Below are 25,596 nucleotides of genomic sequence, written 5' to 3' on the forward strand. Positions count from 1 at the left end.
TCATATTAGAGATTCCTCCTGATCGGTTATTAAGGATTCTCATCTGTCTTTCAAATTCCTCTCTTTTGAATGTAACGCTTTGGGAGTTGGTTGCTTTCCTTTTTCTTAATTATTCCAAGTCTTTTTTTTATTTATTTCAAGCCATTTCATTTAAAAACGTTACATTAATACTAAAATACTAAAATCTAAATCAAATTCTCAAGTTCCAGACAGACTAAAATTGAACAACCCTAAATGAATGCAGATGTCCACTCCGCTTCTCATGCTCTCTCACTATCCAAGAATACGATCTCACATTCCAAGATATCTCTCTTCTCACCGTGCATTCGATTCACTCCAACTCTTGCGCGTCTCCATAAAATCCACACTCAATGCTGGCGCCGAGCCGCGCCGCGATGGAGACCAACTCAGCTAAGAACGCCGGCGCGGTTCATTCGCGCCGCACGTCTTGCTTCTCTTCGCGTTTTCGCGACCACCCCCCGCCAGATTGGAGCCAGCCATTTACTATCCACCGAAGAAAAACGGTTTTCAGTAGTGGTAAAACTACCGCCGAAAACGAACCGCCGTGTGGATCGATCGTCAAGTCACCGCGCTTGAACCGTGCGCGCGTGCGTTTTGTTATTCCGGAAGAAACAAAACAGGTTAATTTGCGTTTCTTATCGCCCCGCTGCTGCTGCTGCTCTCTCCAGTATGTTTGTGAATGCAGGCCAATACTGGGCAATTAGAACAAATAACACACTGACGTCGGTGGAAGCTGTTTGATTGATCATGTGGTCGATTTTAAAAAGTTCCAGTCAAGAAGTTTGCAAAATCAGTGAAATTAATTGGATCCGACGCGATTCGATTGCAAACAATATGTGGAAAATGAAGCGTGAATGATTGGAGATGACTGATAGAAGCCGATGAAAAATTGCTGGAAAATGATTAAGGAGAATCACGTTTATTTCTGTTGGTGGCAGGGTACTGAGCGAAGCGATTACAGCGAAGTGCAGTGGGATTATGTGATGGAAGAAAAAATCGCTGAAGGGCAAAGTGCATTTGGGACGTATGCGTATTAAGCAACGGTTCCAGCTTTACGATCCAATCGATTACCGACCGGCTTTAATGTGCTGATGAGGATGGTGACGATGACGGCATAGTTCGATCCGAAGCAGTGGTTTCGCTACACGTGAAGAAATAATTCAATTAAATCTCCTCTCCTAAACGGGGTACGAATGAGTAGCAACCGGCAAAAAAAAATCTTTAAACCCAGTCTCGCCAGAACCGCAGCTTTGGTGGGAGGCATATTGGAATAATGGTGGTCGGGGCGCCGGTTTTTAATTGGGAGAAACGACATCCAGAGTGATTGTCGTCGTCGATTCGTTGGCGTTGTACGCTAAGGGAGATTAAAGTCGTGGGAGCCGGATAAGGCCCGATGCCCACGTAGCGTCTTTTCAACGCTGCGTGTACACGGCGTTAAAAGGACGCATGTGTGCATCGGGAAAAAGCGGTAACGCAGCGTCGCCGCACCGATGCACACCTGCGTTTTTTCAACGCCACGTGCACGCAGCGTTGAAAAAACGCTACGTGGACATCGGCCCTAAATTGGGGCCTTTCGTTTGCCTCGGATGTGACTAGTTTTGGAAAGATTTGTAGGAGTTCAAAGTCGGTGGCCCGAAAATTGGAGAAGTTTGCAAAAAGAAGAGTTGCTGGAGGACGGTACGGTTATGGTTTTCATTGCAAATTTGTCAATCTGGAATCATGTAATTACTGTCGTAGCTAAATATAAATAATCATATTATGGTTTTCAAGTTTATGTAAGAAGCATGGTTTCCGTATCTTATTTCTTCACTTTAAACATTCAATAAGCAAACATCATAAAAGCATGATAATTGTAAACCACTGCAACAATTTCAGCATTTTACAGTTAAATTGAAAAAAGAATAAACTTAGTATCGTTTTGACTCATATTCCGAAAACTCGCTTTGATCGTGTGGTCATTTTGGTTTTGATCGTGAAATTTTCTCCATGGGAGCTTGAATTCGTTCCTAATCTTGTTTCTCAGTATGGACCTCCGATGAAAATTGCATTTTTAGGGCGCTAATACGCCAGTGTTCGGAATTTGAGTTATAAATCAAAACTTATAATTATTTTCTAATCTTGGAAAGAAGCCTTACTTAATCCAAAGAGGTCGATCTTCTGTGTCTAACATTGTGAGCGTCGATTCCTAATTTATTTCAGCAAAAGTTTTGCTAAACTTTCAAGCACAGTCTGTCTTTGTTCCAGTGAACAAATGATAAAAATGCTGTAATTTTATTTATTTTACGAAGCCAAAGAGAAACGTTATGTACACAAAAATCCACCTAGCGTTGGTAGTGCCTTTCTCGCATTTAGTTAAGACACCTACCTTATATGGGGTTTATATGGTCCGATGTACCATTTTCTTCATAACTTTCAAACGCAATGACCGATCGTTATAAAATTCATTTCTGTACGGAAAGTTGTCTAATGTTTTTTATAGCTTTTGTATACATACACACACACACACACACACACACACACACACACACACACACACACACACACACACACACACACACACACACACACACACACACACACACACACACACACACACACACACACACACACACACACACACACACACACACACACACACACACACACACACATACACACGGACAGACAGACATGTGCTCAGCTCGTCGAGCTGAGTCGATTGGTATATAATACTATGGGTCTCAGAGGCTTCTATAAAAAGTTCGTTTTCGGAGTGAAATGATAGCCTTTCGGTACAAATTAGTTGTACGAAAAAGGCAAAAAGTCAGCGAAATTTAACTGGTTTTCGAAACCGAAATTTGATGAGTCCGTCTACGTACTGTGTTTTGTTCAATAACGTAAAAACCCTTGTCATAAGACGAGTTTGTACTATCCCATTTAATTCCACCACTCGATTGTATGTATCTTGACAGCTACGTATTTCGATTTCAACGACCTTACTGTTAAGAACATCTCACTGAATTCACGTTTCACGCTCGCGTTTTCAAGGGCACACTATTCGATACGGAAGCGGCGCACAACTGTCATTTTTGTTGATTTAGCTTTGCTGCGTCGCAGCATGCGTTAAATAATAAAAATGACAGTTGTGCTTTGCTTACGTATCAAGTAGTGTGCCCCCGAAAACGCGAGCACTTTGAAACTTGGATTCCGTAAGGAGTGACCTTAAAATCGAAATACGTATCTGTCAAGGTACAATCAAGTGGTGGAATTAAATGGGACAGTACAAACTCGTCTTATGACAAGTGAAGACTGAAGACATTCCACTAAAAAGCTCAAAATAATTTTCTTAACATTTTTTTTTTGTTTAGAAAACTAACGAAGAGATGAGGTTTTTAATAAGGTACACCGGGGCAAGTTGAAACGGTTTTTTCAAAGTTGAACTTTGAAGAGCTGTAAAAAAATCACCCTTTGATAAATTTTGAATCCGTTTGTGGTGTTTGCTAGTTCGGGCCAAAGATTATGCATAAAAAATAAGCAAACTTACCAAACTTTTTTTTAAATCTTTTGTTTACTGAAATCATTTTTTATATACATTGTTTCAACTTGCCCCACATATCGGGGCAAGTTGAAACACTGCGCTATATACAGACATAACCTTATTTTGCCGTTTTAAAAACAAAATATATGTACTCAGCGAGACTCAAGATGCACCAGGTTATAAAGGTGATTATACTGGCAGGATTCGCATAAGAGTCCCATGTGATTATTTTGATTTTCTTTCAAAAATTAGTTCAAAATTGTCTCTTGTTTAAGGGAAACTGATAGAATAGTAAGCTTTGTTCTAGAAATTTGAAAATCAAACCCCACTTGTGTTTTCTCATCTCAATATTTACTCTAAGAAAAGTCACATTCCAAATTTTGATACTCTTTTAAACTAAAAAAAAATAAATATGATCAATTTTCCATTGAGTTCTCCAAATGAATAGAAGTGTGCGTGATTCGTTGTATTCCTCTCGAAGTGTTTGTAAGGTTTTGCTGCAACTAGATTATCACCCACTTTTATTTTATACATCGTACACAGTGACATTAGTGTTGGTGATTCTTACTTTGGAGAACTCAATAGCATAATGTGGGTGAGGGGGGGGGGGTTTGTCGTTCTCTTACGCACCATATAAATAAAAAATCATTTATAATAAGTGTACGACCCCTATACACAGATAAAGAACACAGTAATATCTTGATTTCATCACCCCTTGTGAATTTTGGGTGATAAAATAGGACTCAATTTCCGGTTTTATAATTTATTTCACAAGTTTGTGCCTTGGAAAGGCAAAACGAGTGCTCAGTACTCGTTATTTCTTGTTGAAAATGCTTACAGAATCTTTTACATGTACTCAGAAGTCATTCATCATAAACTACAGGCGGTAAAATTTATTTCATGAAAGTCGTTGTTGTTTGTGGTATTATTTCCGGAAATAAAAAGAACGACTAAAATTTTCAATTTTTTTTTTTGGGTTACAGAATCGGGCTGAAAACGTGATAAAATCGGGGTAGACTAAATCAGTGAGTAAAAAAACGGGTCAACACTGTATAATGTCAAATTCTGTTTTTAAATCATTAATTTTTTTGTGTTTCTCAATGAAAAAAAAGTTTTAAAAAAATCAACGGCAAATTACTCAAATCAAAGAAAACTGACATAGGACTCTTATGCGAATAAGGTCAGTATTCAAAAAAGTCACAAACGTAATTTTCAGGGACCAATCTCCACTACGAGGAGAAGTAGAATAGAATCTCAAAACTTTAATCATGACCCCTTTTCATCCTATTTTTTAGTAAAGATTGTGGGCGGAGGATGGGCAGAAATTTATTAAATTTATTTTCAGAAATTTGGACCTTTTTATAAATTTATGTTCTCCGAATGTATTTATGAACCATGTTGGATTCTGGGAAAAAATATTACTTTTAATTGCGAGGGTGTGGTTTTGAATCGTTGTTTCAACTTGCCTTGCACCACGCATTTCTATTTGCCCCGATGGGTTAAAAATGCAGAGCAATTTCAAACGACCATATTTTGAAAATTAAAACGGGTTTCCATCGATTTTTTATAATCATTATGCTTATTCAACATTGAATGATTGCCTACCATGCAAATTTGATGAAAAAGCTCAAACAAACATCATTTTAAGACCTGTTTCATTGGCACGTCAAATAGTTGGTTTGGATTTTGCAAAGGGCGAAAAATAAACAATGGCAGGGATTGCTTCTAGTAGCTGCAATCTACTGGGAATGGCAGTCAGAAGGTGCGCTTAGGGGAGTAGTTTGTTGAAAAAATAATCAGGACATTCGGTCATTTTAAATCTAAATTACAGCTTCCGTTTCAACTTACCCCGCATTTCAACTTGCCCCGGTGTACCTTAGTGAATTTTAGATTTCATTGAAGGCTGCTAAAAACGCATTAAGTCCGAAGGAAAATGTTCTCATAGGTTGATATTAGGATGCACAAGTCTTTAGCAAGAATGATTAATTAGACTAGTCAACAACGTTTCACTCCCTTCAACCATTTTAAGTGCACTTAAAAGATTTTTCTTCGCTGAATTCATTCATGCATTCAGATTTTTTGTAACACATCCAGTTTTTGAGAAAAATGGGGTTTTAATTCACAAAACTACGTGTTCCCATGGAAATTTGGTTTCTCTGTTCTGTAAAGCTGGTTTTCGGCTTCTAACTTTGAGAATTAGGTTTTAATTATATAGAAGAAATCGTACATGATCCAAATAAGTTGTTGAATTTTATTTGACACATTCATTTGTTGTGAAAAACGAAATTAATTTCACAGAAATTTGGTTTATTTTTAATGCAAAGCTCAATGTAGGTTTTTCACTATGAGAATAGGGAGAAAAGGGTGTGAAATGTTTCCAAAGCAGATTCGATGGATACGGGGAATTGACTGATATCCCATCGTTATTAGCTGGTTATGGAACAACTTCTCGCAAGGGCAGCTGTTGTATAATTGGTAATACGCAATATTTCATAAAAACACCCTAAAATGGCAAACTTAACTATGTGTATCAAAATTAAACATCTTCTCCAAAAAATGAGAATAACATTTGAATTTTATAGAATAGACCTTGCAGAATGCATATGGCTATTGGATTCTATTTAGCAAGTACATTTATTGTGAAAATAGAAATAAATCCATAAAAGTACGTTTTGTCATAGATTTTTTTTTCTCTGCTCTGCAAAGCTGAATTTCTGCTCCTCACTTCGAGAATAAAATTTGAATTTCATAGAATGTGCCTTTTGGAATGCAAATTGGTTGTTGGATTTTATTTGGCACATTCATTTGTTGTGAAAAAACGGAATTTAATTCACAAAAGTACGTATTTTCATAGAAATTTGGTTTCTATGCTTTGAAAAGCTGAATTTCGGCTTTTCACTTAAAGAATGAAGTTTGAATATCGTAGAATAGGCCTTGCAGAATGCATATGGTTTGTTGGATTTTTCTTAGCACGTACGTTTGATGTGAAAATCGGAATTCAATTAACAAAAGTACGTATTTTCATACAAATTTTGTTTTCTCAAAGTGATAAGAAAAAATTTGATTTTGCAGAGCAGGGAAACCAAATTGCTATTAAAATGCATGTTTTTGTGAATTAAATTCCGTTTTCACAACAAATGTACGTGCCAAACAAAATACAACAGACCATATGCGTTGCGAAAGGCCTATTCTACAAAATCCAAACTTTATTCTCGAAGCGAGGAGCCGAAATTTAGTTTTACAGAGGAGAGAAATCAAATTTCTATGAAAACACGTACTTTTGTGAATTAAGTTCCGTTTTTTACAACAAATGTACTTGCCAAATAAAATTCTACAACGTATATGTTTCTTATTCTCAAAGCGAGAAGCCGAAATTCAGCTTCGCATAGGAGAGAGTCCGAATTTCGATGAAAAATACGCACTTTTGGGAATTAAAATCCGCTAAACTCAAAAACTGGACGTGTTACAAAAACCTGAATATGTATCTGTATACATTGAAAATGGTTGAAGGGAGCGAAAAAAAGTTCAATTTTGTTGGATAGTGTTATTATCGAACGGTCGTGATGCTTATCCTCTAGTCGGATACGGGGAATTGACTGATATCCCATCGTTATTAGCTGGTTATGGAACAACTTCTCGCAAGGGCAGCTATGGCAAAATTGGTAATACGTCCGTGTACGTAATGGAATAGTGTCGGTTCAAGTCCCACCGGCAGCCGAATCTTTTTTTGCAATATTTTATAAAAACACCTTAAAAAATAAGAATAACATTTGAAATTTATAGAATAGACCTTGCAGAATGCATATGGCTATTGGATTCTATTTAGCAAGTACATTTATTGTGGAAAATAGAAATAAATCTATGAAAGCACGTATTGTCATAGAATTTTTTTCTGTTCTGCAAAGCTGAATATCTGCTCCTCACTTCGAGAATAAAATTTGAATTTCATAGAATGTGCCTTTTCGAATGCAAATTGGTTGTTGGATATTATTTGGCACATTCATTTGTTGTGAAAAACGGAATTTAATTCACAAAAGTACGTATTTTCATAGAAATTTGGTTTCTATGCTATGCAAAGCTGAATTTTGGCTTCACGCTTAAAGAATGAAGTTTGAATATCGTAGAATAGGCCTTGCAGAATGCATATGGTTTGTTGGATTTTCTTTAGCACGTACATTTGTTGTGAAAAACGGAATTCAATTAACAAAAGCACGTATTTTCATAGAAATTTTGCTTATCTCAAAGTGATAAGCCAAAATTTGATTTTGCAGAGCAGAGAAACCCAATTGCTATGAAAATGCGTGTTTTTGTGAATTAAATTCCGTTTTCACAACAAATGTACGTGCCAAACAATATCCAACAAACCATATGCGTTGCGCAAGGCCTATTCTACAAAATTCAAACTTTATTCTCAAAGTGAGGAGCCGAAATTTAGTTTTGCATAGGAGAGAAATCAATGTTTATGAAAACACGTACTTTTGTGAATTAAGCTCCGTTTTTTACAACAAATGTACTTGCCAAATAAAATGCTTCAACGTATATGTTTTTTAAGGCCCAATCTATGAAATGCAAACTTTATTCTCAAAGCGAGAAGCCGAAATTCAACTTTGCAGAGGAGAGAATCACAATTTCGATGAAAATACGCACTTTTGTGAATTAAAATCCGTTTAAATCAAAAACTGGACGTGTTACAGAAAATCTGAATATGTATTTGAATTTAGCGTAAAAAATCTGTTGAGTAAATATTGGAAATGGTTGAAGGGAGCGAAAAAAAAAGTTCAATTTTGTTGGATAGTGTTATTATCGAACGGGCTTTTTGGATAAAAAGGGAAAAGTAATCGATAGTAGACTCCCTTCTGTCGTGATGCTTATCCGCTAGTCAGATGGTAAGCTAAATAACCAACCAACAAAAATACGGAACGCTTGCTATTACAACAATAATTACCAACAGACTTGAAATGTTGCCAATCGTGTCCAAATCCCACCTAATCCAGGTTCAATCTAATACAAATCCAATCTAAACCAAATAAAATTCAAATCCAAGATAAATCCAATCCAAATTTTGGCAAAATGTGATTCCAAATATAATCCTAATACAATCCACATCCAATCTAAATCCAATCTGGAACCAATCCAAATTTATCTATGTGGAGTTCTAAACTAATCCCAAAACAATATGATTACAATTCGTAATCAATTTATTTTCAACCCGAATCCATTCCCGATCAAATTTAAGTACAATTAAAATCTAGACTTCTTGAGTCTGCTACCTTCTGTTTGGGAGTTCTTTTTATCTTCTTAATTCTTTATCTAGTAGGGTTCTAAATGTTCCTTTTCCACTTAAACATCTAATGATCTAGAATGAAGAATTGAAGGAACATTTGGATACCTATTTAAAGAATAAAAAATCATAGATGAATATGATTATATTTGGAATTACATTTGGCCAGGATTTTGAATTGGATTCGACTTGGATTTGAATTTGATTTGGTTTAGATTGGATGTGGACTAGATTGGAAAGTCTGTTGATAATTGTGGTTGCGATAGCACGCACTCAATATTTTTGTTGGTTGGAATTTAGCTTACCAACCGAATAGTGGATTAGCGTCACGACACATATAAGCTGTATTTTACACTTGCTGCTATTAGTCGAGGGCAATTACACTGGGGTCTCAATAAACTGTGGCTCATTCAGAGTGGTTAAAGCAGATCTAAGATCAATTTAATCACGACACTGTCCAAGCCGCACAGGACAAACAACGGGGTAATCCGATAACGAATATAGGTTAGGCATTTATCGGCAGCAGTCATTCGAACGGGCTCGAGTTAGCCTGCTCAGCATACCAGGAGCTGGTAAACACCATCTCCCCAGTCTTTAACCAAAACTTACGTATTGCCTCCGGGATCCTCCAATCTGGCTGCCTGCACTGAAGCAGAGTTCCTTAGATTTCGGCTCCATGTACTGACGGCTATTTGCCGAAAAGCAGCCGCTTACTCTATGGTCAAATCCCGGGCAAAACACCGAATATCTAGGTAGGTCGGTAGTGGAATTATTAGGCGAAGAAGCCCCAAAACGCCTTTCTGGTATTCCCTCGTATTTACCGTTTGGGATAGCCGTTATGAAACTAGACCTAAAATTATGTAGGTTAGGCGAAACAGGCCACATTTTTACAGTGGGACTAACCTACAATGTACTACGCGTCTCCACTTGCTGTCCATACCATAATGCTGATCCGCTGACGCACGGTGTGTTGTTCTCTAAGAGCTGACAGCTGAAATATCATCACGAAATATAAAAAAAAAAATTGAAATGTGAATATGATCAATATGATAAGAGTTTCTACAATTTCAAGACGTCAATATCACTGGTTTGAAATTATTCAGATTCTTGCTTTCCCCGACAATTTCCTCGGAGACTTAATTCGCAATCAATCGGCTGACCGATTTACAAAGGTCTTTTTTTTTTCTTAAGATCCAATACATACATTTAAGAGGTGGTAAGGAATTTGTGTGAATTTGGATACATTTTCTCATTCAACTTCCAGGGCCGAAAACCTCATTAATAAAAATATTCTTATATATAAAAATGAAATGGTCTGTGTTCGTATCCGCCTAACTCGAAAACGACTGGATGGATTTTTTCATTTCTTCAGCAGAAACATTCGTTATAGTTTCCGACGGGTTTATATGATATTTCCTAATGCGAAAATTACGAGTAAAGTTGAGCAAATCGTGAAAAACTAAAATTGTGATTCCTATGCGAACTTTGCATGGGCAGTTCGGAACGCACATTCTCGCCTACTATGCAGGACAACGTCTGCCTGGTCGACTAGTTAATAATTAATTCTCATTCAGACATTGAATAATATCAAATTTTGATTGAATAGCAAAATCAGATATGGACATGATTGATATAAAAGATAAAAGATCAGATGACAATATGAATATTTGCAATAAAATATCATGAGGAGATTGAGTTATGCTATTTGTAAGAAGAGATTAATATCATGTGCCATTAGTTTATTCTTAGCCATAGTAGGGTATGTTCCATTATTATTAAAATGCTCCTATATCAATAAAATTCGCAAAATAGGCAATTTGGGTTTAGATACTGCTTGAAATTTATTTAAAAACTAGTCGACCCGGCAGACGTTGTCCTGCATAGTAGGCGAAAATGCGCGTTGTGATCTGCCCATGCGAAATTTTAATACAAATCCTTATTTCAGTTTTTTTTACGATTTACTCATATTTTTTCGTGATTTCTACTAAAGAAATATCATATAAACCCGTCGGAAACTATAACGGACGTTTCTGCTGAAGGAATAAAGATGATCCATCCAGCCGTTTTCGAGTTATGCGGATACGAACACAGATCATTTAATTTTTATTATATAGATTTAAAATGTGTACTATTGAAATCCTTTACTTGTATCACGCTTCTAAAAACCGATATATCGGCACCAGGAGGTGCGCCTGTAAAAAAATCTCCAAGATTGCAGGGAGCCCCCACTACAACTCTGCGCGTTAGTTTTGCATCTTGGGATAGGTTGGGATAGGTTGGCATCGTGGGTGTGACTAAAAAAGGGTTTACCGTCTCTGACAGCTTGCAGCGTCTTTTCCGCTTAGGGACATTCCGATACTTGCGATATATCGGTATATCGATATTTTTATTTCGATATCCGATATTTTTGTATCGATATTTTGCTTTCAATATATCGGTCATATCGATATTTTTGCTTTCGATATCGATATATTGAATCAGAACAAAGTAACACAAAAATAAAAATGCCGTTGTATTCTGTGAAAAAAATACTTCAAAGTGGATTTGAAATGCCGTATTTTTAATGGATTGGAGGATTTTTCTCGGTAGCGCCGACGGTGTGAGGTGGGCGCTGCCACCACAAATAGTTTTGGCAACTCGACTTTGTACGACGCGCCATTGTGCAACATCGGTCATGCCGCTGGTCCTTGAATTGTTATGCGAATTCAATCATATATTTGACGTATTCATATGATAAATTAAATAAATCAACTTTAGATATTAGGAAGAGATGTGTGGTAATGAGAATTTAGAAGAAATGGAAAACATATGAAAATTACTTTCAAAATAATGTCTCGTAGGCAGTGGCGTAGCCACGGGGGTGGTTTTGGACATAACCCCCCCACCCCCAGAGACAAAATTTTTAGAAGAAATTTTTTTCTTCGAATAAAAAAAGGTTCAGAAAAAAATATATCGATATTTTGAAGTATCGGAACGTCCCTATTTCCGCTCGCCGCCACTTCCTCATCCGGGTAAGCCATTCCAAACCTTACGCCTTCATCGATTCCGTGTCCCTAGCTAATGTCAAAAACTGGATAAAAAGACGTTACGCTTGATTGGGAATGCAACTGGGCAAGGTTGACCACTGCGAATCTTTGAAAAGTGAAAAGGATTAGCGGTCCCTTCCAGCCTTCATGCGAAGCTGGATCGCTTTCGCCTCACATGGGTGCACATGAGTACGAAAAGTATTCTATTCTCAAAAAAGTGTTTCCTAGAAAAGCGAATTTCCAGATAGAATTTCTGCCGTCTGAGGTATTGAGGTGTACTAAGATTTTTATAAAGACAGGATCATCGTCTTCGACCATAAGACGCACAGACTAAATACTGAATTGGGCCCTCGTGGACTAATGAAAACACTTGCCACCAATACACCGGAGAGCAGCGTCGCTTATTCAATGTCCTAACCTTGCGATCAAACCACTAAAAAAATCAGGGTCCTGCACACAGCGTTCGTTCGCAGACTTAGAGACTTCAGCTCGAAGTCCGTAATAATATTACAGCTGCAATACGCCTTTTGACCTCTTGGATAACATCATTATCGCACGTCACTAGGTTTCCGAGGTACACAAATTCCTATACAACTACAACAAAAATATTTCATCATCCAGCACCATTAATGGACCCACGTCCAATGCCAGCGACCATGTACTTCGTTTTGCTGGTATTGATCATGATTCATTGTCTTCCTCTTAGAAGGCACAAATAAGATTTCGACATCATTTATAATCCATCTAGGATTATAAATGATGTCGAAATCTTATTCGCAATTCTTATGCTTGACTTCAATCTGTCCAGCGTTATTCGAACAGCCGTACCAGTTTGGCCGGTAAACGATGTTATAACATGATTTGCCACAATTCGTTTCGTTTCACTGAATCGTACGCTGCTTTTAAATCAATAGTGGTTTAAAACTATTGAACAGAATACGGAACATAATTTTCTACGCTGCACTATGCTATGTGCCCTTTCTTAAAGGGCAACTCCTCTTATTCCCAAATTTTTCAAAATATATTTTGCAATATTTGTTAAGCTGTTCATTACTATGCTTGAAGAGCTAAGCTGTTTCCCGTATCCTTATTGTTTTTCAGCTCTTCAATGGCTTTTCTAACCTCATTTAGTGTAGGCAGCTCCACAGTTTGTCCATCATCGCTAATGCTTATTTATTCACTGTTGCACCGTCACCGTTCTTGGCCATTGCACTTGACGGGCAAGGGCGCTATCTTCCTCCGCATGACAGTGTCAGTCACATAAAACTTCCACATGTTCCAAAATTCCTCAATATTTTTTAAATTTCCTCCAGAAATTTTTCGAAATCGGCTTGACACATTCTTCTGAATTCGCTACGTTTTTTTTTGGAATTTTGTTGGAAAATTCTTCGAATTTTGTCAAAACTTCTGCGGGAACTTCTTCGGATATTGCACAGGAAATTTTTCGGACATTAATCGGGAAACTGAAAAGTCATATTTTCTCAAAAATTTCTTCCAAATTTCTTGGGGAAATTGTTCGGTGCGTGCTCGAGAAATTCTTCGAAATTTCCGAAATTTTTTTGGATTTTGCCCAAGAATACTTTCGAATTTTCCGTCGAGATACTTCGCGATTTCTTTTAGGATTTTTTTGGAGTTGCCAACAAGAGTTTTTTGGAATTTCCACAGCATTTACTTTTTCGAAAATTTCTGTTGACATTTTAAGGAATTTTCTCATTAAATTCGTTAATATTTCCCACTTTTCGTATTTCTTTCGGAATTTCCTCGAGAAATTCTACTTTTCCTTGAGAAATTTTTAGGTGTTTGCTTGTAAAACTCTTCGGAATATCTTCTTGTAGGTTCATCAGATGTTCCTCAGAATTTTTTCAAGGATTTCTTTGGGAAGCTGTTCGGATATTATGTATCCCTGAACAACTGTTCGGAATTTCCTCGGGAAATTCTACAGAACTTGCTTGGAAAAGTCTTAGTAATTTGAAGTTTCTATGGAAACTCTTTTAATTTCCACCAGATTGTTTTTTTTTTATTTTCCACAAAAAATCCCTGTATCTTCTTTATATTATTTCCAGATAGTTCTTGAACCTTCTCTGATTTTCCCACTGGTCACGTGTGTGAGCAGCCATTCTACACAAATTTAGACAATTGTCGCTTTCATGGGACTCAGCTACCTCTGACTCATGGAATTGCATCTGCGCCAAAATTTTATGGAGGATATACCCCGTTAGGCATAAATACGTTAGGCATAAGTACTAGGGTGGTTCAAAAAATCGATTTTGCTCCACAGTGCTCATCTGATTCTTTACCATGTTCTGAGTGTCCTCTGAAAATTTGAGCTCATTTGGATTAAAACTGATTTAGCACAAGCCGTTTCAAGTTTGCATGCAAATTAGTATGGGGAAATTTATTTTTTCATTATACTGTTAATGACGTTTCCCCATTAGGCGCAGGTTAAAAGAAAACCTACATAGCTGAAAAGGATACTCAAAAGCTTTCACCCAACGAAAACCGCATGTTGATTAATCGCCCCAATAATTAGTAATCGATTTTAAGACAGGTTGCGAATCTTTAGTCATGATCTTTAAACTTCTTTGAGGGCATCACTGAAGTATGCAGTGCAACATAGTAGCCTGAATTTGTGTGTGCTATCTTTCGCGCCACGAACAGCAATGTTGCCTGTTGAGGAGTTATGCAATTAGCTCCAGAAAACTATGGTATAGATTAAATTCGATTACTAATTATTGGAACGATCAATTAAGATGCGGTTTTCACTGAGTGAAAGATGTTGAGTATTCCTTTTAGCTATGTAGGTTTTCTTTTAACATGCGCTTACTGGGGAAGCGTCATTAACAGTATAATGAAAAAATAAATTTCCCCATACTAATTTGCATGCAAACTTGAAACGGCTTGTGTTAAATTAGTTTTAATCCAAATAAGTTCAAATTTTCAGAGGACACTCAGAATATGGTAAAGAATCAGATGAGCACTGTGGAGCAAAATCGATTTTTTGAACCACCCTAATAAGTACGTTAGGCATAATGGACGTTAGGCATAACGGACGTTAGGCATAATGGACGTTAGGCTTAAAATGACCCAAAGAACAGCCCATAACATGAAGAAGGCAGAATTATGCCAAACGTCCAATATGCCTAACGTCGCGCACCCCAAAATGGATACGCTCTTGTACTGTAGGGCACTGCACGGAAAAATCTCTTTCTCTTTCGTTTTTCATTAATTTTGACATTAACTGGCCTCGTTGTTTTCTAATTTCTTTGCAGCGAAAAAGAGACATGGCAGTCCTTGCAGTGCCCTGTAGAGGTAGAACTGAAAGGTTTAATCTTTTCTGAGAAACAGAAAGTATTGATGGGAAACTCCTGCAGAAAAACTCAAGCCGTGCGCATATGCAGTGGTAAATCGTGTATGTGATCGTCCAAGTTTTGTGAACATCTTCACATTCACACCACTCAATATTTTTTTTCCGAGAGATTTCAGAATTTTTTGTTCATTTTTTCGAATCCTGATTAACGAAAAATAGCTATTTAGCTGACAAGCCTTTCTTGCCAAAGTAATAGTGAACAATGAACAGCATGAAGTAGCTCGAAGTTTTTCCCATCCCTCTCATTTCCATTTGTTGACAAACAAGAACGAGCAGGACGGGAGAAACTTGAAAGTACTTCAAGCTGCTCATTGGAAAGCATTTATGGTTTTAAATTTAGCTACTGCGATGCCCGATTTCGCTAAGCTCGAACAAGAAAAACTTAGTCTAACTTTGTGTGCTCGTGTGCCATTTAATCTCTTTTGATGCACATCTCTTTCGAGTCGAGCCCAGCTCGCGAAAGACTGAATTTGTGTTAGCAGCAAGGATTATCAGGATAGTAGAAGCAGAAGTATTAGAACGTTAGAGGCGCTGTTTTCCCATATAGCTATTATGATCAACATGATTGAATAGTAGAAGTATAAGTAGTACAACGCTAGTGGCGTTGTAACTATTTTAAAAGATTTACCAACCTATGATTCAACTAGCTTTACTTGGCTGTTTTGAGCCCTCCTTAGCCGTGCGGTAAGACGCGCGGCTACAAAGTTATACCATGCTGAGGGTGGCTGGGTTCAATTCCCGGTGCCGGTCTAGGCAATTTTCGGATTGGAAATTGTCTCGGCTTTCCTGGGCATAAAAGTATCATCGTGTTAGCCTCATGATGTACGAATGAAAAAATGGTAACTTGGCTTAGAAACCTCGCAGTTAATAACTGTGGAAGTGCTTAATGAACACTAAGCTGCGATGCGGCTCTGTCCCAGTGTGGGGATGTAATGCCAATAAGAAGAAGAAGAAAAAGAAGTACTAAGTAGCTGTTTTAGTCAAGCTTGTCAAGTTGTAGTTAATGAACTCATCACCCACATCGGTTAGACTCTTATCACATATCATATAGACATCTTTGCCGTGGAATGTGGTCCTTCCATGATTTTTAAACGCTTTAGTCAAGCTTTACTGAACAAAGCGCATAAGACAGAGCAGCATCGCATGCTTTGCTGTTGATACACAAAGTGACTACTTTGAAAATTGCCGTTTATTCTATGATGCCTATCTGTTTTGTGCACTTATGGTAATGGTACTTTGACTGCTAGGTCCAAGCAAACTAGATGTTGGTCACGCGAACAGGAACGACATTGGCAAACACTTTTGCATCAACTGATTGAACCATAGTAACCCGGATCACACAAAAAGAGTTTGATCTGTATCTTGAATGTCAGATTTATTGTTTCGGTTTGGTTGTTTTCAAGCATGAATAGTGGACTACTGTGATGAAAAACAAAGACTTCTGACACATTAAGTACCGCCTGGAGCAAAACATGTTGATCACAAGATTTGCAACGCCACTAACAATCTAATACTTATTCATCTACTATCAGGATAGTGACCATGCTGTATGGACGGGCAAGGACTCTAACCCCATGAGCATTCTGAAAACGTTGTGTTGACAAGACTTGTTCTCGATTACATATTCTTGGTTAACCAGTTTTCGAAAATCGACCAATTTGAATCTTCTAAACCTTCTAAATGATTAAAAAATGGAAATAGCTCAGATTCGAATTCAAAGGTTCTAGCTTGACTCGACTGGCATAGAAAATCTTGATATTTTTTAGACTAAATGCAATACAAATAAAATTGAATCGATTGGTTGTATCATCTGCGAAGAATATAAATTTCTTGCAATTCAAATTAAAAACTGGACTGAGAAGATCTCTAATTCCAAATTCAGATAACGAAATATTTTAATAACCGGCTTGCCATTCGAATTAGCAGAGAAGAGCGAACCCGTTCAGCTTAAAGACGATAAAATTTCTGCCACGGGGTGAGATCCACTTCTCATACATATAAACGAAGGCACGGGATTGGTTGATGGCAGAATTATAAATTCGTGTTTTAACATTTGCATAACCCCCAAATAAAACCGGTAGGACATAATTTTCTTGAAATCCAGTTTCGTTTTGGCAATTTTCAAACAAGGTTCCGTTGTTTATAGCATTAGCAATCTTGACTTTCAAATCACAGGCAAAGACAGGAAAAAATGGCTAAATATCTGAGGAAGGTCTTTAACTCTTCAGTCATCTCAAATACTTTCTAAACGGTTACTGTTTTGTTCAGTATTATGTGAAAGGTATTCTAAGGTTTCTCTTGGTTTGTAATGTGATGTCTTTCAGTCGTTTGCGTTTCTGTTGAGATTGAAATTCTCTACGAGAAGAACAATCATTATTTTGTTGGTTTTGATCGTTTATGCTTTACCACTATTAGTTGCTGAACGTAAACTGACCTCCAGAATCAGTCAATCAGTTTGGGCAGACTTATACGTGGCTATTTGAATATCATATTATTTTTAAATGTCAAGTGCAGACTATCTGGAACCCATCTGGCCAAGCTTAATTTACATCAAACTGCTTTAATCGCGAGCCCCGAAAAAGCAACCTAATCAGCATAATGAAGACGTCCATTAATTACGTATCTTTATACCGACTATCTATTTTGATTCTTTATTTTCTCATATGCATCGTTTTTCGAGTAAAAAATCCACTACTGATGCATTGGCACCTTCCTTTTTCCTGCGTTTCGCAATCAACGACCTACGAAAAAACTTTGAATAATTTTATTTGACTTCAAATTTCTCCTACTACTAGGAACCATATGTCGCAACGACAGACTGCTTTCCCAACTCCGCACTGTCGAAGAAGAAGTAGATTATGCTTCTAATTAAAAATTCATGTACCTACGGCATTAATTTCCTTAAGCTTGGGCCCCTCCAGCCGGAAGGCAGTCGTAAACAGCGCAACCAAAATACCAAAAAACCGGGCACGGAAGGGACACACCCGCCCGGTGAGCTGGGACGAGCGGGAACGAGGGATGATGAATCTATTAGTACGTGTTAAGAATCTGTCGGTTTGTTAGAAGTAGGAATCCGATGAATGTAAACAAACGCAGCGCCCGCCACCGCCGCCACCGACCGGTTCGGTGGATGACGAGAGCGGGTGGGTTGGTTTTCTTCCGTCGATCCTCGAATTCCCTGTATCGGAAAATTATTTAGGCCGTGAAAATGTGCCGGCTCCATTCAGCATTCCTTTCCCGGTTTTTGGTTCTTCGATTCCCAACGGAATGGAATGCGATGAAATTCGTTTTATTATACCCGCAAAGCGGGGGCAAATACGGTCCGACACGCTATATGTGAGTAGTCGAGGCACAAATCGTCTGGCGTCAGACCGCATATACGAAATTTAAGAAGCTCATCTCTTAGAGTAAATATATTTCACCTGCTTGCGGTTTACCGTGCGAACCGGATTGCCTTCAATGCGCCATTTTTTCGAGAGTGATAAGATAGGGGCTTAGAAGGCAGCAGACCAGTCATCATAATAAAACCGAGTGGCCTTGCGTGGGTACGTGATTCAGAGTGTGGAAGCACGTGAATTCCAATCATGAGATAAACTTGGAACTAAGTGCTATTTGTTCCACAGAGATAGAGTAACGTTTGAATTCCAGGAACGGTGTGTGAAATTTTGTTGAAACATCTGAAAAAATGATTCAGCATGAAAAGAATTTAATTTGAGTTTCATGCCGCATTTCTTCGCTGTAAAAGTTTTGCTCCGTCCAATTCTTAAAGTTTTTCAGCACTCCATGAATCAAAATTTAATCGTAGGCGTTGCAGTATATTCTGTATGTAAGCAATCCAGCACAACGCGATAGACGTTTTCCTTCAAATTCACAACTGGCTTAAAAAGGAAGCCAGATTTGAGGAGGTGTTCTGTTCACACGACGGTTCAATGCAAAATGCCAGTGATACTTTTTATTTGATGTAAACTGATGGAAATAGAAATGCTTATATTTTGTAATTAGATCATAATTTACATATAACAGAATTGTATCGTCAGAGGATGATAGTGACTTGAGTTAGGTGGACGATAAGAAAGCTTTCTTCAAGAGCTTCCTGAGGGAAGGCTAATGAGGCAGCAGCTTTTAATGGAAAAATGAACTTTTGCAAGCTTATCGTTAAAGATAGATTTAGCTGACTTTCAGAAAGGGGGGTGTAGCTAAGCCGAGGCCACTGGCGGAAGATCAATGATAGAATGTCTAGTCTATTTTTGAGGCACTTACCATTACCCGATTTTTTTTAAAGGAAATTTCAAGGGAAAAGGCGATTCCAATTTGTTTTCAATCTTTATGGTTACAAAAGGGTCATGCAAGTATACTTTGGCTTTGAATGTGACAATTTACGTCTAGAAAGTCGGTCAATTTACATCTCAATTCCCTCATGGATCATGATCTTTTTGGAACTCTAAAAAGAAAAGATTCTTTTCGAAACTCAAACATTTGGCTTTTTTTAAATTACTCCAAAAACTACTTTGAAAATACCTCCAGGAGTTTCTTTAAAATTACTCCAAAAGTTCCTCCCGTAATTCCTCCAAGAGATCTTCCAAGACACATCAGAAATTGTTCCAGGAGTTCTTCCGGAAATGACTTCGAAAACTGTTTCGGAAATGCTTTTGCAAATTCCTCCAGGATTTTTTCAGAAATTCCTCCAGAGATTCCTACAGGAGTATTGAGGCGATCAGCCTTGACACGGATTTTCGAAGTAAAATTACTTGACTGAGGTTGACAATTGACATTTGTTTCGTTTATTTAGTTTTTACATTCAATCCTGCTGGAGGTAGCTGTAATTTATTCGCATGTACTCGTGTAAGCGATCGATTACGATCAATATGAGAGAGAGAACTCGTAGAAAGAGTGCACATATGGATAAGGCAGTTTTAAGGCTGAAAGAGCTTTACGACTGTGACTTGGGAAACTGAAATATGAGTATGACACACTATTGTTGCCACAAGATTGTTGAAATGGTTGGTGGTCATTGTTTTGCTTGTGCGCATATTGCATTTGTCACCTAAGAAGATCGATGCTATGGGAACGTACTGACTTTCGTGGTAGATACCGCTGATGTGGTCCATCTTGAAAATATGATTGCTATGCGAGACTGGATGACATTTGGAGCACAGATTCCACGGAAATTCCTTCGAAAATTTCATCAGGTGTGCCTTCAGATATTCCTCTAGACGGACCGTCGGAAATTCCACTAGGAGTTCTTTCGAATATTTCTCCAGGAGATTCTCCAGAAATTACTCCCAATATTTCTAAAAGAATCCTTTGGTAATTCCTCCAATGGTTCCTCCGGAGAGCCCTCCAGGAGTTCGCGCGGAAATTTCTCCAGAAACAACTTGAGAAATTTTCGATGGGACTCCAGGAGGAATTTCCGGATGAACTCCTGGAGGAATTTTCGAACTAATTCGTGGAGGATATTCCGGAGAGGATCCTGGAGGATTATTCGGAGTACTTTTGGAGGTATTGCTGGATAAATTTCCTGGAAGAATTTCCGGAAGGATTTCTGGAGGAACTCTTGAAGAAATTAGCGGAGGAGCTTCCGAAGGAGTTATTGGAAAAATTCCCGAAGGAATTCCTGAAGGTATTTTCGGAGAATCTTCTTGAGTAATAATCATAATTTTCGGCTTTCAGTCACATAAAAATGTTGAAAAGCAGGAAGCAAGCCTTGCAAGTGTTGGAGATATGTTGTATCCATCTTCGGACGGACACCAACAATTTAAGCTGTGCGTATGCAAATTTTGAAATGTGTCGTCAACAAACAATGAACATTGACACGGCCCACATGACTTGACTACACAGCAATACACTAATAGTCCCATGTAATTACGTTACGTATTGCCAATAAAAGGCAGGCCCTGATGAAGATCTAATCTTTCGGATCCAAACGTTGGCACTTATCTAGAATTATCAACACTTTCATGTGACCTAATATCCTCATTATTATCAACAACTACAGACGAAATCCTAGAAAAATACCTACTGGATGAATATCTGGAGCACCTACGAGATGAATATCTGGAAGAACTCCTGGGGGACTTTTCGTAGGAACTCTTGTAGGAAATTCCTGTACGAATTTTAATAGGAACTCCTGCAGGGAGATCCGTAGAAACTTCGCCAGGAGATTCTTCAGAAATCTCTCCAGGAGTTCTACCGAAAATTACAACAAAAATTGTTTCGGAAATACTTCCACAAATTTCTCTCAAAATTACTCTCAAAAATTCCTAGAGGAATGCTTGACTAGTTACTGTGATCCTTTCAAAATTTCTACAGGAGTTCCTTCTGAAATTCCTCCCAAAATTCAACCAGGAGTTCATTCGAAAATTCCTCCAAAAGTTCCTCTGGAAATTGGTCCGAAAGCTGTCTTGGAGGTATTTCCCGAAGAATTTTCAAAGGAACTCCTGACAGAATTACTAAAAAAATCCTGGAGGATTTTCCAGAGGAACTCTTGTAAGATTTTTTGGATAAACTCTTGAAGGGATTTGCGGAGGAGTGTTGGAAGCAGTTATTAGAGTTATTTCCGGAGGAATCTGAAGGATCTTCCGGAGGTACTTTTGAAGAAATTACGAAGGGAACTCCTGCCGGACTTTTCGAAGGAACTTTTGAAGGAAATTCCGGAGGAGGATGAATATCCGAAGCAAGTCCTGAAGGAATGTCTGTACATGCTCCTTGAGGAGTTTCCGGAGGATTACCTTGGAGGAATTCCTAGAAGTGGGATCGGATCATGCACACGTTGGCCAGCGTCAACCTTTCCCCTCGGTGCCTGGATTCCCGGGCACTGTGGGGTGCCAGGCAACATCACTGTGGACATTCTGGCTGGATCAGGCCACCAAGGCCGGCGTTTCACAACATCGGTTCCTCGGCTGACGTTAAAGCCTGAATCAAAAAGATCGTCAGCCTGGACTGGGAAAACCAATGGGATGCTTCCAGAACCACGCAATTGCGGAAGATCAAGGGATCCACGGCACCATGGAACGACATGCCAGTCCCGATTCTCACGTAATTTCGGCGGAAGGCCCTTTCGTACCGTTTGTGACATCAGTGGAACATGTGATCTGCCGATGTCCAAAGTTTGACATTCCTCGCTCCAGCTACGAAATACCGACAAATATAGTGATGCCCTAGCTGACGATACCGCTAGCCTATCTGTGTTCATCTGCTTCTTCGAAGATGGAGGACTGTACAACCAGATCTAGATCCAGCTTGAACTTTCCGGGCACCCCAACCTGGAAATAAGTCCCACCCATGAAGCTGTGCGAACCTCTTGGGTCTTCCCTTTTTTGTTGTAAGTGCGATCTGAATTTTGTCATCGTTTAATTGACGTTCTGATTAGTTTATTGCGGCGAACCTCTGCTCCGAATATTTTTTTTTGCGGAGTCCTTCACTCTGAAAAGTTTTACTTTCGTCGGTCAGTTTTATGGATTGATGTTCTGCGCTAAGGTTGGGTTTCCTATCTGGCTGCCGCGATTAAATTCCGGAGAACAGCGAGACTCAACAATTGGATTCTTGGACATCCGTACAGCCACAGTTGGCCACCAGGTCAAAGTTTATCGTTGGAGACTCCGCAGAAGACCGTGATTGGTGTCCGTTTTTGTCGTCCAGCTTAATTTTACGAACCAACCAAATTTTTACCGTTTGTATGTGTATAGTGTATGGTTATAATTTTCATTGTTAGTTATTATGTATTGTACTATCTGCTTGTGAAAGGTCCCTAGGTTGGACCAAAGGGCCGCTGCTTTAGCGCCCACCCTTGCCAGTTGCTAACTTAGCGCTGGTAATATCATGAAAAGTGATCAACTGAAGTAATTTCAAAATTCACAGAAAAAACGAAAAAATAAAGAAAAATTTCAATAGGAACTCCTGGAAAAAAAATCCTGAACGAATTTGCACAGGAACTTTGGGACGAATTTCTGGAGGAACTCAAGGAGGTTTTTTTCCGGTAATTATTTGCGAAAGAATTTCTGGTTGAATTTTTGGATGAATTTCCGGAGGAACTCTTTCAGGAATATCCGGATAAATTTTTAAATTTAAATTTTTTTTAAATTTTAAATTTTTATTTTAATTAAATTTTTAAATTAAAAATTTTGTTAAATTTTAATTTTTTTTGAAAAGCATTGAATTTTTAAATTTTAAATTTTAAATTTTAAATTTTAAATTTTAAATTTATAAATTTTTGAATTTTAAATTTTTAAATTTTGAATTTTTAAATTTTAAATTTTTAAATTTTAAATTTTAAATTTTAAAATTTTAAAATTTTTAAATTTTAAGATTTTAAATTTTTTAAATTTTTAATTCTAAAATTCTTAAATTTTTAATTCTAAAATTCTTAAATTTCAAATTTTTAAATTTGGAAAACTTCAAATTTTTAAATTTTTAAATTTTAAATTTTAAATTTTTAAATTTTAAATTTTAAATTTTAAATTTTAAATTTTAAATTTTTAAATTTTAAATTTTAAATTTTAAATTTTAAATTTTAAATTTTTAAATTTTAAATTTTAAATTTTAAATTTTTAAATTTTTAAATTTTAAATTTTAAATTTTAAATTTTTAAATTTTAAATTTTAAATTTTAAATTTTAAATTTTAAATTTTTAAATTTTAAATTTTAAATTTTAAATTTTTAAACTCTTAAATTTAAAATTTCTAAATTTTTAAATTTTTAATTTTTAAATTTTAAATTTTTAAATTTTAAATTTTAAATTTTTAAATTTTAAATTTTTAAATTTTAAATTTTTAAATTTTAAATTTTAAATTTTTAAATTTTAAATTTTTAAATTTTAAATTTTTAAATTTTAAATTTTTAAATTTTAAATTTTAAATTTTAAATTTTAAAATTTCAAATTTTAAATTTTAAAGTTTAATTTTTAAATTTTTAATTTTTAAAATTTTTAAAATTTTAAATTTTTAAAATTTTAAATTTTTAAATTCCTAAATTTTAAATCTTTAAATTTTAAATTTTAAATTTTAAATTTTAAATTTTTAAATTTTTAAATTTTTAAATTTTTAAATTTTTAAATTTTTAAATTTTTAAATTTTGAAATTTTTAAATTTTTAAAATCTCTAAATTTTTAAACATTTTTAAATTTTTAATTTAAAGAATTCTAAATTTTCTAAATTATTCGAATTATTTTAAAATTTTTTTTTTTGTTGTCCCAAAGTTTTCTAATAGTAAGTTTGAAAAGGTAAAAAAAACAAATTTATTTTTAATGGGGGGAAAGACGGCTTTGGCAGGATTTGTTCTATTATTGGCAGGGTGGTTTTTGTCGACCAAATTTTATGAAATTCGACAACAATATTCTTTGATATGCAAAGAATGTTTAGGCCAAATTTGAGCCTAGTCAGTCATAAAAAAACCCCTGCCAATAATAGAACAAAACCTGCCAAAGCCGTCATTCCCCCTACCTAATTCATTTTTTTAAAATTTATTACTTTGATTAATCCATGTTTTTCTCTTGTGTTTTGATTTTATATTTTTGATTTTTAATTCTTAATTCAATTTTTATGCATATGCATTCAAATTTTAATTTTTAATTTTTTAATTTTCAAATTTTTAAATTTATAAATCTCTAAATTTTTAAAATTTTAAATTTTTAAATTTTTGAATTTTTGAATTTTTAAAATTTTCAATTTTTAATTTTAAAATTTTTAATTTTTTTATTTTTAATTTTTTTTGTTTTTAAATTTTTGCATACAGGCTTTTATTTTGAATTTTTACAATTTTTATTCAATATATTTAATTTACATATCATTTTGAAACTGTTGAATCAAAATTTTCAAGTCATTGAAATAAAAATTCTAAAATGTCTAAATGCTTAAATTTTTTAATCTTTAAATTTTAAACTTTGGGGTACTCTAATTTGAAACTTTATTATTTTTTAGATTTTACAATATTTAAATTCTTTTATTTTTTTAAATATTAAAATTTTCAAAACTTCATTTTTTTTAATTAATTGCATATTATTCGGCAACTCGGCCGTACGAAAACCATTATTTTGTTAAATATCTTGGCTGTGCATATGCACAGCATATGTTTCGAAATGGACAAATTGATATGAAATTTGCGAAAAAGAATCCACGTGTCTTGGAGGGACTCGAACCCTCAACCTCCTACTCTCTAGATAGGCGTGATAACCCCTACACAACAAGACCACTTAAAGATCACGTTTGCACTCGCTTGGCTGTGGATATACAATAGTAAAGCGCATGTGGAGATTGGACAAATCAAGCATCCGAAAGATATTCAATTTGCAAAAAAGAGAGCTAACCGCGGTGGAGGTTGGTACTCGGATTTTGATGGCTTTTCCGCAAACGTGACCTTTAAGTGGTCTTGTTGTGTAGGGGTTATCACG

The 25,596-nt window shown here is 36.3% G+C and overlaps 1 protein-coding gene across 10 annotated transcripts in view; it reads left to right on the forward strand.

Moving 5' to 3' along the window:
* Positions 1-247: 247 nt before the first annotated feature.
* Positions 248-25,596, forward strand: part of LOC134226293 (liprin-beta-1) — a 148,562-nt gene continuing 123,213 nt past the window's right edge. For 3 of the 10 annotated variants that reach the window (XM_062706965.1, XM_062706966.1, XM_062706964.1), the window contains exon 1: positions 254-641. The gene's annotated coding sequence lies outside the window, so the exon portion shown is untranslated. Of the gene's footprint in view, positions 642-25,596 lie in introns of all 10 variants that reach the window. The other 7 variants (XM_062706973.1, XM_062706974.1, XM_062706971.1 and 4 more) reach the window with 6 other exon arrangements.

The sequence above is a fragment of the Armigeres subalbatus genome, chromosome 3, assembly GCF_024139115.2.
Source record: "Armigeres subalbatus isolate Guangzhou_Male chromosome 3, GZ_Asu_2, whole genome shotgun sequence".
Taxonomy (NCBI): Eukaryota; Metazoa; Arthropoda; class Insecta; order Diptera; family Culicidae; genus Armigeres; species Armigeres subalbatus.